General features: G+C 35.8%; 6 non-coding genes across 6 annotated transcripts; all 6 read right to left on the bottom strand.

The window, feature by feature from the left end:
* Positions 1–3,600: 3,600 nt before the first annotated feature.
* TRNAI-AAU (transfer RNA isoleucine (anticodon AAU)) lies at positions 3,601–3,693 on the bottom strand. Its single transcript is given in 2 exon segments — positions 3,601–3,636; positions 3,656–3,693. It is a non-coding gene; the product is annotated as a tRNA-Ile (tRNA).
* Positions 3,694–6,208: 2,515 nt separating this feature from the next.
* On the bottom strand, positions 6,209–6,301 carry TRNAI-UAU (transfer RNA isoleucine (anticodon UAU)). Its single transcript is given in 2 exon segments — positions 6,209–6,244; positions 6,264–6,301. It is a non-coding gene; the product is annotated as a tRNA-Ile (tRNA).
* A 728-nt stretch (positions 6,302–7,029) lies between these two features.
* TRNAI-UAU (transfer RNA isoleucine (anticodon UAU)) lies at positions 7,030–7,122 on the bottom strand. Its single transcript is given in 2 exon segments — positions 7,030–7,065; positions 7,085–7,122. It is a non-coding gene; the product is annotated as a tRNA-Ile (tRNA).
* Positions 7,123–9,656: 2,534 nt separating this feature from the next.
* TRNAI-AAU (transfer RNA isoleucine (anticodon AAU)) lies at positions 9,657–9,749 on the bottom strand. The gene is given in 2 exon segments: positions 9,657–9,692; positions 9,712–9,749. It is a non-coding gene; the product is annotated as a tRNA-Ile (tRNA).
* Positions 9,750–12,262: 2,513 nt separating this feature from the next.
* Positions 12,263–12,355, bottom strand: TRNAI-UAU (transfer RNA isoleucine (anticodon UAU)). Its single transcript is given in 2 exon segments — positions 12,263–12,298; positions 12,318–12,355. It is a non-coding gene; the product is annotated as a tRNA-Ile (tRNA).
* Positions 12,356–13,083: 728 nt separating this feature from the next.
* Positions 13,084–13,176, bottom strand: TRNAI-UAU (transfer RNA isoleucine (anticodon UAU)). Its single transcript is given in 2 exon segments — positions 13,084–13,119; positions 13,139–13,176. It is a non-coding gene; the product is annotated as a tRNA-Ile (tRNA).
* Between the last annotated feature and the right edge of the window lie 565 nt (positions 13,177–13,741).

Here is a 13,741-nt window from a genome sequence, read left to right as displayed (position 1 = left end):
AGCAGATGTGTGCTGACAACTTAAATGCACAATCATGTTTGTGTGTTTTCTTTCTTTCTTCCTTCCTTTGTAATATCATATTAAATATTAAGGTAGCAGTTTATAATCAATGACTAATGACATAAAAAAAGGAAAAAAAACAGTATACAAACATGCTCCAGGTGAGGCTTGAACACACAACCTTGGCATTGCTCAACAGATACTGTATTATAAGTACTGCGTGCTGACCAATTGCGCCACTGTAGCACTTTGTAGCATTGATTGGTTATGCTATATGTGGATTTTATTCAATACAATCAGTACAGTCATAAGAATTGAAAAAGAAAATCATTTTTGATGATGAATGATGAGCAACAAAGGAACATGCATGCCAGATGGCACTTGAATAAGCTGTCCACGGTGATAGAAAAGGTTTAAAAAATAACAACAACAATGTTATCATAATTAATGTCATATTTTAGCTTCTGTGGTCATTTTTTACAAGCTAAACACTGCAAGACTGTTTTACAGTAGAAGCAAGGATAAAATATCAACTCTAGTGATGAGACACTTGCTGTAATGACTTCCAACTCAGACGGGACTTAAACCCACAACCACTGGCTTAGGAGAACAGTGCCTTACCCATTATGCCAGTGGTGCTTACTGATGTCCTTATTAAAGACTGATAGGTTTTTAATAGTCAATTATTTATTTTTGAAAAAAAGTGAAGCTGTTTACTGTGTTCTTTGCATTACCAAGTCCAGCAAGAAATGTGCTGGTACTATCCAGAGCTGTCAGTATGGATTATCATGCTATATTGCAGAAAATCAATTTGATGCAACTGCTTTACCAACAGTATGTTAATCTTTTCCATTGCAGTTTTGTTGGCTGACTGAAGGAAGATATGCAGTGCATTTGAACCAAAGCAGATGTTAAATATTAATTTAATCAATGACTAATGACATAAGAAAAGGAAAAAAAAACAGGATAAAAAGATGCTCCAGGTGAGGTTTGAACTCACAATCTCTGCATTGCTCAACACAAACTGTCTTATAAGTACCGCACGCTGACCAATTGCGCCACTGGAGCACTTTGCAGCATTGATTGGTTATGCTAGATGTGGATTTTATTCAATACAATCAGTACAGTCATAAGAATTGAAAAAGAAAATCATTTTTGGTGATGAATGATGAGCAACAAAGGAACATGGATGCCAGATGGCACTTGAATAAGCTGTCCACGGTGATAGAAAAGGTTTTAAAAACAACAAATACAATGTTATCATAATTAATGTCATATTTTAGCTTGTGTGGTCATTTTTTACAAGCTAAACACTGCAAGACTGTTTTACAGTTGAAGCAAGGATAAAATATCAACTCTAGTGATGAGACACTTGCTGTAATGACTTCCAACTCAGGCGGGACTTAAACCCACAACCACTGTCTTAGGAGAACAGTGCCTTATCCATTATGCCAGTGGTGCTTACTGATGTTCTTATTTAAGACTGATAGGTTTTTAATAGTCAATTATTTATTTTTGAAAAAAAGTGAAGCTGTTTACTGTGTTCTTTGCATTACCAAGTCCAGCAAGAAATGTGCTGGAACTATCCAGAGCTGTCAGTATGGATTATCATGCTATATAGCAGAAAATCAATTTGATGCAACTGCTTTACCAACAGTATGTTAATCTTTTCCATTGCTGTTTTGTTGGCTGACTGAAGGAAGATATGCAGTGCATTTGAACCAAGGCAGATGTGTGCTGACAACTTAAATGCACTATCATGTTTGTGTTTTTTCTTTCTTTCTTCCATCCTTTGTAATATCATATTAAATATTAAGGTAGCAGTTTATAATCAATGACTAATGACATAAGAAAAGGAAAAAAAACAGTAAACAAAGATGCTCCAGGTGAGGCTTGAACTCACAACCTCAGCATTGCTCAACAGATACTGTTTTATAAGTACCGCTCGCTGACCAATTGCGCCACTGGAGCACTTTGCATCATTGTTTGGTTATGCTAGATGTGGATTTTATTCAATACAAACAGTACTGTCATAAGAATTGAAAAAGAAAATAATTTTTGGTGATGAATGATGAGCAACAAAGGAACATGCATGCCAGATGGCACTTGAATAAGCTGTCCACGGTGATAAAAAAAGGTTTAGAAAACAACAACAACAATGTTATCATAATTAATGTCATATTTTAGCTTATGTGGTCAATTTTTACAAGCTAAACACTGCAAGACTGTTTGTTTTACAGTTGAAGCAAGGATAAAATATCAACTCTAGTGATGAGACACTTGCTGTAATGACTTCCAACTCAGACGGGACTTAAACCCACAACCACTGGCTTAGGAGAACAGTGCCTTATCCATTATGCCAGCGGTGCTTACTGATGTCCTTATTTAAGACTGATAGGTTTTTAATAGTCAATTATTTATTTTTGAAAAAAGTGAAGCTGTTTACTGTGTTCTTTGCATTACCAAGTCCAGCAAGAAATGTGCTGGTACTATCCAGAGCTGTCAGTATGGATTATCATGCTATATTGCAGAAAATCAATTTGATGCAACTGCTTTACCAACAGTATGTTAATCTTTTCCATTGCTGTTTTGTTGGCTGACTGAAGGAAGATATGCAGTGCATTTGAACCAAAGCAGATGTGTGCTGACAACTTAAATGCACAATCATGTTTGTGTTTTTTCTTTCTTTCTTCCATCCTTTGTAATATCATATTAATATTAAGGTAGCAGTGTTTAATCAATGACTAATGACATAAGAAAAGGAAAAAAAAACAGTATACAAAGATGCTCCAGGTGAGGCTTGAACTCACAACCTTGGCATTGCTCAACAGATACTGTATTATAAGTACAGCGCGCTGACCAATTGCGCCACTGGAGCACTTTGCAGCATTAATTGGTTATGCTAGATGTGGATTTTATTCAATACAATCATACAGTCATAAGAACTGAAAAAGAAAATCATTTTTGGTGATGAATGATGAGCAACAAAGGAACATGCATGCCAGATGGCACTTGAATAAGCTGTCCATGGTGATAGAAAAGGTTTAAAAAACAACAACAACAATGTTATCATAATTAATGTCATATTTTAGCTTCTGTGGTCATTTTTTACAAGCTAAACACTGCAAGACTGTTTTACAGTTGAAGCAAGGATAAAATATCAACTCTAGTGATGAGACACTTGCTGTAATTACTTTCACCCCATATGGGACTTGGACCCCCTGGCTTAGGAGGGCAGTGAATTATCCATTATGCCAGTGGTGCTTACTAATGTTCTTATTTAAGACTGATAGGTTTTGAATAGTCAATTATTTATTTTTGTGGAAAAAGTGAAGCTGTTTACTGTGTTCTTTGCATTACAGAGTCCAGCAAGAAATGTGCTGGTACTATCCAGAGCTGTCAGTATGGATTATCATGCTATATTGCAGAAAATCAATTTGATGCAACTGCTTTACCAACAGTATGTTAATCTTTTCCATTGCTGTTTTGTTGGCTGACTTGAGGAAGATATGCAGTGCATTTGAACCAAAGCAGATGTTAAATATTAATTTAATCAATGACTAATGACATAAGAAAAGGAAAAAAAACAGTATACAAAGATGCTTCAGGTGAGGCTTGAACTCACAAACTCGGCATTGCTCAACAGATACTGTCTTATTAGTACCGCGCGCTGACCAATTGCACCACTGGAGCACTTGGCAGCATTCATTGGTTATGTTGGATGTGGATTTTATTCAATACAATCAGTACAGTCATAAGAATTGAAAAAGAAAATCATTTTTGGTGATGAATGATGAGCAACAAAGGAACATGCATGCCAGATGACACTTGAATAAGCTGTCCACGGTGATAGAAAAGGTTTTAAAAACAACAATGTTATCATAATTAATGTCATATTTTAGCTTCTGTGGTCATTTTTTACAAGCTAAACACTGCAAGACTGTTTTACAGTTGAAGCAAGGATAAAATATCAACTCTAGTGATGAGACACTTGCTGTAATTACTTCCATCCCATATGGGACTTGGACCCCCTGGCTTAGAAGGGCAGTGACTTATCCATTATGCCAGTGGTGCTTACTGATGTTCTTATTTAAGACTGTTAGGTTTTTAATAGTCAATTATTTATTTTTCAGGAAAAAGTGAAGCTGTTTACTGTGTTCTTTGCATTACAGAGTCCAGCAAGAAATGTGCTGGTACTATCCAGAGCTGTCAGTATGGATTATCATGCTATATTGCAGAAAATCAATTTGATGCAACTGCTTTACCAACAGTATGTTAATCTTTTCCATTGCTGTTTTGTTGGCTGACTGAAGGAAGATATGCAGTGCATTTGAACCAAAGCAGATGTGTGCTGACAACTTAAATGCACAATCATGTTTGTGTTTTTTCTTTCTTTCTTCCATCCTTTGTAATATCATATTAAATATTAAGGTAGCAGTTTATAATCAATGACTAATGACATAAGAAAGGGAAAAAAAACAGTATACAAAGATGCTCCAGGTGGGCTTGTACTCACAACCTCGGCATTGCTCAACAGATACTGTCTTATAAGTACAGCATGCTTACAAATTGCACCACTGGAGCACTTTGCAGCATTGATTGTTTATGCTAGATGTGGATTTTATTCAATACAATCAGTACAGTCATAAGAATTGAAAAAGAAAATCATTTTTGGTGATGAATGATGAGCAACAAAGGAACATGCATGCCAGATGGCACTTGAATAAGCTGTCCACGGTGATAGAAAAGGTTTAAAAAACAACAACACAATGTTATCATAATTAATGTCATATTTTAGCTTCTGTGGTCATTTTTTACAAGCTAAACACTGCAAGACTGTTTTACAGTTGAAGCAAGGATAAAATATCAACTCTGGTGATGAGACACTTGTTGTAATGACTTCCAACTCAGACAGGACTTAAACCAACAACCACTGGCTTAGGAGAACAGTGCCTTATCCATTATGCCAGTGGTGCTTACTGATGTCCTTATTTAAGACTGATAGGTTTTTAATAGTCAATTTATTTTTGAAAAAAAGTGAAGCTGTTTACTGTGTTCTTTGCATTACCAAGTCCAGCAAGAAATGTGCTGGTACTATCCAGAGCTGTCAGTATGGATTATCATGCTATATTGCAGAAAATCAATTTGATGCAATTGCTTTACCAACAGTATGTTAATCTTTTCCATTGCTGTTTTGTTGGCTGACTGAAGGAAGATATGCAGTGCATTTGAACCAAAGCAGATGTTAAATATTAATTTAATCAATGACTAATGACATAAGAAAAGGAAAAAAAAACAGTATATAAAGATACTCCAGGTGAGGCTTGAACTCACAACCTCGGCATGGCTCAACAGATACTGTCTTATAAGTACAGCACGCTGACAAATTGCACCACTGGAGCACGTTTCAGCATTGATTGTTTATGCTAGATGTGGATTTTATTCAATACAATCAGTACAGTCATAAGAATTGAAAAAGAAAATCATTTTTGGTGATGAATGATGAGCAACAAAGGAACAAGCATGCCAGATGGCACTTGAATAAGCTGTCCACGGTGATAAAAAAGGTTTAAAAAAACAACAACAACAATGTTATCATAATTAATGTCATATTTTAGCTTCTGTGGTCATTTTTTACAAGCTAAACACTGCAAGACTGTTTTACAGTTGAAGCAAGGATAAAATATCAACTCTAGTGATGAGACACTTGCTGTAATTACTTCCACCCCATATGGGACTTGGACCCCCTGGCTTAGGAGGGCAGTGACTTATCCATTATGCCAGTGGTGCTTACTGATGTTCTTATTTAAGACTGTTAGGTTTTTAATAGTCAATTATTTATTTTTGAGGAAAAAGTGAAGCTGTTTACTGTGTTCTTTGCATTACCAAGTCCAGCAAGAAATGTGCTGGTACTATCCAGAGCTGTCAGTATGGATTATCATGCTATATAGCAGAAAATCAATTTGATGCAACTGCTTTACCAACAGCATGTTAATCTTTTCCATTGCTGTTTTGTTGGCTGACTGAAGGAAGATATGCAGTGCATTTGAACCAAAGCAGATGTGTGCTGACAACTTAAATGCACAATCATGTTTGTGTTTTTTCTTTCTTTCTTCGATCCTTTGTAATATCATATTAAATATTAAGGTAGCAGTTTATAATCAATGACTAATGACATAAGAAAAGGAAAAAAAACAGTATACAAACATGCTCCAGGTGAGGCTTGAACTCACAACCTCAGCATTGCTCAACAGATACTGTCTTATAAGTACCGCGCGCTGACCAATTGCGCCACTGGAGCACTTTGCAGCATTAATTGGTTATGCTAGATGTGGATTTTATTCAATACAATCAGTACAGTCATAAGAATTAAAAATGAAAATCATTTTTGGTGATGAATGATGAGCAACAAAGGAACATGCATGCCAGATGGCACTTGAATAAGCTGTCCACGGTGATAGAAAAGGTTTAAAAAACAACAACAGCAATGTTATCATAATTAATGTCATATTTTAGCTTCTGTAGTCATTTTTTACAAGCTAAACACTGCAAGACTGTTTTACAGTTGAAGCAAGGATAAAATATCAACTCTAGTGATGAGACACTTGCTGTAATGACTTCCAACTCAGACGGGACTTAAACCCACAACCACTGGCTTAGGAGAACAGTGCCTTATCCATTATGCCAGTGGTGCTTACTGATGTCCTTATTTAAGACTGATAGGTTTTTAATAGTCAATTATTTATTTTTGAAAAAAAGTGAAGCTGTTTACTGTGTTCTTTGCATTACCAAGTCCAGCAAGAAATGTGCTGGTACTATCCAGAGCTGTCAGTATGGATTATCATGCTATATTGCAGAAAATCAATTTGATGCAAATGCTTTACCAACAGTATATTAATCTTTACCATTGCTGTTTTGTTGGCTGACTGAAGGAAGATATGCAGTGCATTTGAACCAAAGCAGATGTTAAATATTAATTTAATCAATGACTAATGACATAAGAAAAGGAAAAAAAACAGGATAAAAAGATGCTCCAGGTGAGGCTTGAACTCACAACCTCTGCATTGCTCAACAGATACTGTCTTATAAGTACCGCGCGCTGACCAATTGCGCCACTGGAGCACTTTGCAGCATTAATTGGTTATGCTAGATGTGGATTTTATTCAATACAATCAGTACAGTCATAAGAATTGAAAAAGAAAATCATTTTTGGTGATGAATGATGAGCAACAAAGGAACATGGATGCCAGATGGCACTTGAATAAGCTGTCCACGGTGATAAAAAAAGGTTTAAAAAACAACAACAACAATGTTATCATAATTAATGTCATATTTTAGCTTCTGTGGTCATTTTTTACAAGCTTAACACTGCAAGACTGTTTTACAGTTGAAGCAAGGATAAAATATCAACTCTAGTGATGAGACACTTGCTGTAATGACTTCCAACTCAGACGGGACTTAAACCCACAACCACTGGCTTAGGAGAACAGTGCCTTATCCATTATGCCAGTGGTGCTTACTGATGTCCTTATTTAAGACTGATAGGTTTTTAATAGTCAATTATTTATTTTTGAAAAAAAGTGAAGCTGTTTACTGTGTTCTTTGCATTACCAAGTCCAGCAAGAAATGTGCTGGAACTATCCAGAGCTGTCAGTATGGATTATCATGCTATATAGCAGAAAATCAATTTGATGCAACTGCTTTACCAACAGTATGTTAATCTTTTCCATTGCTGTTTTGTTGGCTGACTGAAGGAAGATATGCAGTGCATTTGAACCAAGGCAGATGTGTGCTGACAACTTAAATGCACTATCATGTTTGTGTTTTTTCTTTCTTTCTTCCATCCTTTGTAATATCATATTAAATATTAAGGTAGCAGTTTATAATCAATGACTAATGACATAAGAAAAGGAAAAAAAACAGTATACAAAGATGCTCCAGGTGAGGCTTGAACTCACAACCTCAGCATTGCTCAACAGATACTGTCTTATAAGTACCGCTCGCTGACCAATTGCGCCACTGGAGCACTTTGCATCATTGTTTGGTTATGCTAGATGTGGATTTTATTCAATACAATCAGTACAGTCATAAGAATTGAAAAAGAAAATAATTTTTGGTGATGAATGATGAGCAACAAAGGAACATGCATGCCAGATGGCACTTGAATAAGCTGTCCACGGTGATAAAAAAAGGTTTAGAAAACAACAACAACAATGTTATCATAATTAATGTCATATTTTAGCTTATGTGGTCAATTTTTACAAGCTAAACACTGCAAGACTGTTTGTTTTACAGTTGAAGCAAGGATAAAATATCAACTCTAGTGATGAGACACTTGCTGTAATGACTTCCAACTCAGACTGTACTTAAACCCACAACCACTGGCTTAGGAGAACAGTGCCTTATCCATTATGCCAGCGGTGCTTACTGATGTCCTTATTTAAGACTGATAGGTTTTTAATAGTCAATTATTTATTTTTGAAAAAAGTGAAGCTGTTTACTGTGTTCTTTGCATTACCAAGTCCAGCAAGAAATGTGCTGGTACTATCCAGAGCTGTCAGTATGGATTATCATGCTATATTGCAGAAAATCAATTTGATGCAACTGCTTTACCAACAGTATGTTAATCTTTTCCATTGCTGTTTTGTTGGCTGACTGAAGGAAGATATGCAGTGCATTTGAACCAAAGCAGATGTGTGCTGACAACTTAAATGCACAATCATGTTTGTGTTTTTTCTTTCTTTCTTCCATCCTTTGTAATATCATATTAATATTAAGGTAGCAGTTTTTAATCAATGACTAATGACATAAGAAAAGGAAAAAAAAACAGTATACAAAGATGCTCCAGGTGAGGCTTGAACTCACAACCTTGGCATTGCTCAACAGATACTGTATTATAAGTACAGCGCGCTGACCAATTGCGCCACTGGAGCACTTTGCAGCATTAATTGGTTATGCTAGATGTGGATTTTATTCAATACAATCATACAGTCATAAGAACTGAAAAAGAAAATCATTTTTGGTGATGAATGATGAGCAACAAAGGAACATGCATGCCAGATGGCACTTGAATAAGCTGTCCACGGTGATAAAAAAAGGTTTAAAAAACAACAACAACAATGTTATCATAATTAATGTCATATTTTAGCTTATGTGGTCAATTTTTACAAGCTAAACACTGCAAGACTGTTTTACAGTTGAAGCAAGGATAAAATATCAACTCTAGTGATGAGACACTTGCTGTAATGACTTCCACCCCATATGGGACTTGGACCCTCTGTCTTAGGAGGACAGTGACTTATCCATTATGCCAGTGGTGCTTACTGATGTTCTTATTTAAGACTGATAGGTTTTGAATAGTCAATTATTTATTTTTGTGGAAAAAGTGAAGCTGTTTACTGTGTTCTTTGCATTACAGAGTCCAGCAAGAAATGTGCTGGTACTATCCAGAGCTGTCAGTATGGATTATCATGCTATATTGCAGAAAATCAATTTGATGCAACTGCTTTACCAACAGTATGTTAATCTTTTCCATTGCTGTTTTGTTGGCTGACTTGAGGAAGATATGCAGTGCATTTGAACCAAAGCAGATGTTAAATATTAATTTAATCAATGACTAATGACATAAGAAAAGGAAAAAAAACAGTATACAAAGATGCTTCAGGTGAGGCTTGAACTCACAAACTCGGCATTGCTCAACAGATACTGTCTTATTAGTACCGCGCGCTGACCAATTGCACCACTGGAGCACTTGGCAGCATTCGTTGGTTATGTTGGATGTGGATTTTATTCAATACAATCAGTACAGTCATAAGAATTGAAAAAGAAAATCATTTTTGGTGATGAATGATGAGCAACAAAGGAACATGCATGCCAGATGACACTTGAATAAGCTGTCCACGGTGATAGAAAAGGTTTTAAAAACAACAATGTTATCATAATTAATGTCATATTTTAGCTTCTGTGGTCATTTTTTACAAGCTAAACACTGCAAGACTGTTTTACAGTTGAAGCAAGGATAAAATATCAACTCTAGTGTTGAGACACTTGCTGTAATTACTTCCATCCCATATGGGACTTGGACCCCCTGGCTTAGAAGGGCAGTGACTTATCCATTATGCCAGTGGTGCTTACTGATGTTCTTATTTAAGACTGTTAGGTTTTTAATAGTCAATTATTTATTTTTCAGGAAAAAGTGAAGCTGTTTACTGTGTTCTTTGCATTACAGAGTCCAGCAAGAAATGTGCTGGTACTATCCAGAGCTGTCAGTATGGATTATCATGCTATATTGCAGAAAATCAATTTGATGCAACTGCTTTACCAACAGTATGTTAATCTTTTCCATTGCTGTTTTGTTGGCTGACTGAAGGAAGATATGCAGTGCATTTGAACCAAAGCAGATGTGTGCTGACAACTTAAATGCACAATCATGTTTGTGTTTTTTCTTTCTTTCTTCCATCCTTTGTAATATCATATTAAATATTAAGGTAGCAGTTTATAATCAATGACTAATGACATAAGAAAGGGAAAAAAAACAGTATACAAAGATGCTCCAGGTGGGCTTGTACTCACAACCTCGGCATTGCTCAACAGATACTGTCTTATAAGTACAGCATGCTTACAAATTGCACCACTGGAGCACTTTGCAGCATTGATTGTTTATGCTAGATGTGGATTTTATTCAATACAATCAGTACAGTCATAAGAATTGAAAAAGAAAATCATTTTTGGTGATGAATGATGAGCAACAAAGGAACATGCATGCCAGATGGCACTTGAATAAGCTGTCCACGGTGATAGAAAAGGTTTAAAAAACAACAACACAATGTTATCATAATTAATGTCATATTTTAGCTTCTGTGGTCATTTTTTACAAGCTAAACACTGCAAGACTGTTTTACAGTTGAAGCAAGGATAAAATATCAACTCTGGTGATGAGACACTTGTTGTAATGACTTCCAACTCAGACGGGACTTAAACCCACAACCACTGGCTTAGGAGAACAGTGCCTTATCCATTATGCCAGTGGTGCTTACTGATGTCCTTATTTAAGACTGATAGGTTTTTAATAGTCAATTTATTTTTGAAAAAAAGTGAAGCTGTTTACTGTGTTCTTTGCATTACCAAGTCCAGCAAGAAATGTGCTGGTACTATCCAGAGCTGTCAGTATGGATTATCATGCTATATTGCAGAAAATCAATTTGATGCAATTGCTTTACCAACAGTATGTTAATCTTTTCCATTGCTGTTTTGTTGGCTGACTGAAGGAAGATATGCAGTGCATTTGAACCAAAGCAGATGTTAAATATTAATTTAATCAATGACTAATGACATAAGAAAAGGAAAAAAAACAGTATATAAAGATACTCCAGGTGAGGCTTGAACTCACAACCTCGGCATGGCTCAACAGATACTGTCTTATAAGTACAGCACGCTGACAAATTGCACCACTGGAGCACGTTTCAGCATTGATTGTTTATGCTAGATGTGGATTTTATTCAATACAATCAGTACAGTCATAAGAATTGAAAAAGAAAATCATTTTTGGTGATGAATGATGAGCAACAAAGGAACATGCATGCCAGATGGCACTTGAATAAGCTGTCCACGGTGATAAAAAAGGTTTAAAAAACAACAACAACAATGTTATCATAATTAATGTCATATTTTAGCTTCTGTGGTCATTTTTTACAAGCTAAACACTGCAAGACTGTTTTACAGTTGAAGCAAGGATAAAATATCAACTCTAGTGATGAGACACTTGCTGTAATTACTTCCACCCCATATGGGACTTGGACCCCCTGGCTTAGGAGGGCAGTGACTTATCCATTATGCCAGTGGTGCTTACTGATGTTCTTATTTAAGACTGTTAGGTTTTTAATAGTCAATTATTTATTTTTGAGGAAAAAGTGAAGCTGTTTACTGTGTTCTTTGCATTACCAAGTCCAGCAAGAAATGTGCTGGTACTATCCAGAGCTGTCAGTATGGATTATCATGCTATATAGCAGAAAATCAATTTGATGCAACTGCTTTACCAACAGCATGTTAATCTTTTCCATTGCTGTTTTGTTGGCTGACTGAAGGAAGATATGCAGTGCATTTGAACCAAAGCAGATGTGTGCTGACAACTTAAATGCACAATCATGTTTGTGTTTTTTCTTTCTTTCTTCGATCCTTTGTAATATCATATTAAATATTAAGGTAGCAGTTTATAATCAATGACTAATGACATAAGAAAAGGAAAAAAAACAGTATACAAAGATGCTCCAGGTGAGGCTTGAACTCACAACCTCAGCATTGCTCAACAGATACTGTCTTATAAGTACCGCGCGCTGACCAATTGCGCCACTGGAGCACTTTGCAGCATTAATTGGTTATGCTAGATGTGGATTTTATTTAATACAATCAGTACAGTCATAAGAATTAAAAATGAAAACCATTTTTGGTGATGAATGATGAGCAACAAAGGAACATGCATGCCAGATGGCACTTGAATAAGCTGTCCACGGTGATAGAAAAGGTTTAAAAAACAACAACAGCAATGTTATCATAATTAATGTCATATTTTAGCTTCTGTAGTCATTTTTTACAAGCTAAACACTGCAAGACTGTTTTACAGTTGAAGCAAGGATAAAATATCAACTCTAGTGATGAGACACTTGCTGTAATGACTTCCAACTCAGACGGGACTTAAACCCACAACCACTAGCTTAGGAGAACAGTGCCTTATCCATTATGCCAGTGGTGCTTACTGATGTCCTTATTTAAGACTGATAGGTTTTTAATAGTCAATTATTTATTTTTGAAAAAAAGTGAAGCTGTTTACTGTGTTCTTTGCATTACCAAGTCCAGCAAGAAATGTGCTGGTACTATCCAGAGCTGTCAGTATGGATTATCATGCTATATTGCAGAAAATCAATTTGATGCAACTGCTTTACCAACAGTATATTAATCTTTACCATTGCTGTTTTGTTGGCTGACTGAAGGAAGATATGCAGTGCATTTGAACCAAAGCAGATGTTAAATATTAATTTAATCAATGACTAATGACATAAGAAAAGGAAAAAAAACAGGATAAAAAGATGCTCCAGGTGAGGCTTGAACTCACAACCTCTGCATTGCTCAACAGATACTGTCTTATAAGTACCGCGCGCTGACCAATTGCGCCACTGGAGCACTTTGCAGCATTAATTGGTTATGCTAGATGTGGATTTTATTCAATACAATCAGTACAGTCATAAGAATTGAAAAAGAAAATCATTTTTGGTGATGAATGATGAGCAACAAAGGAACATGGATGCCAGATGGCACTTGAATAAGCTGTCCACGGTGATAAAAAAAGGTTTAAAAAACAACAACAACAATGTTATCATAATTAATGTCATATTTTAGCTTCTGTGGTCATTTTTTACAAGCTTAACACTGCAAGACTGTTTTACAGTTGAAGCAAGGATAAAATATCAACTCTAGTGATGAGACACTTGCTGTAATGACTTCCAACTCAGACGGGACTTAAACCCACAACCACTGGCTTAGGAGAACAGTGCCTTATCCATTATGCCAGTGGTGCTTACTGATGTCCTTATTTAAGACTGATAGGTTTTTAATAGTCAATTATTTATTTTTCAGGAAAAAGTGAAGCTGTTTACTGTGTTCTTTGCATTACAGAGTCCAGCAAGAAATGTGCTGGTACTATCCAGAGCTGTCAGTATGGATTATCATGCTATATTGCAGAAAATCA

This window comes from Pseudophryne corroboree, unplaced genomic scaffold (assembly GCF_028390025.1).
Source record: "Pseudophryne corroboree isolate aPseCor3 unplaced genomic scaffold, aPseCor3.hap2 scaffold_852, whole genome shotgun sequence".
Classification (NCBI taxonomy): domain Eukaryota; kingdom Metazoa; phylum Chordata; class Amphibia; order Anura; family Myobatrachidae; genus Pseudophryne; species Pseudophryne corroboree.
This window is presented reverse-complemented; position numbering and strand designations above follow the sequence as displayed.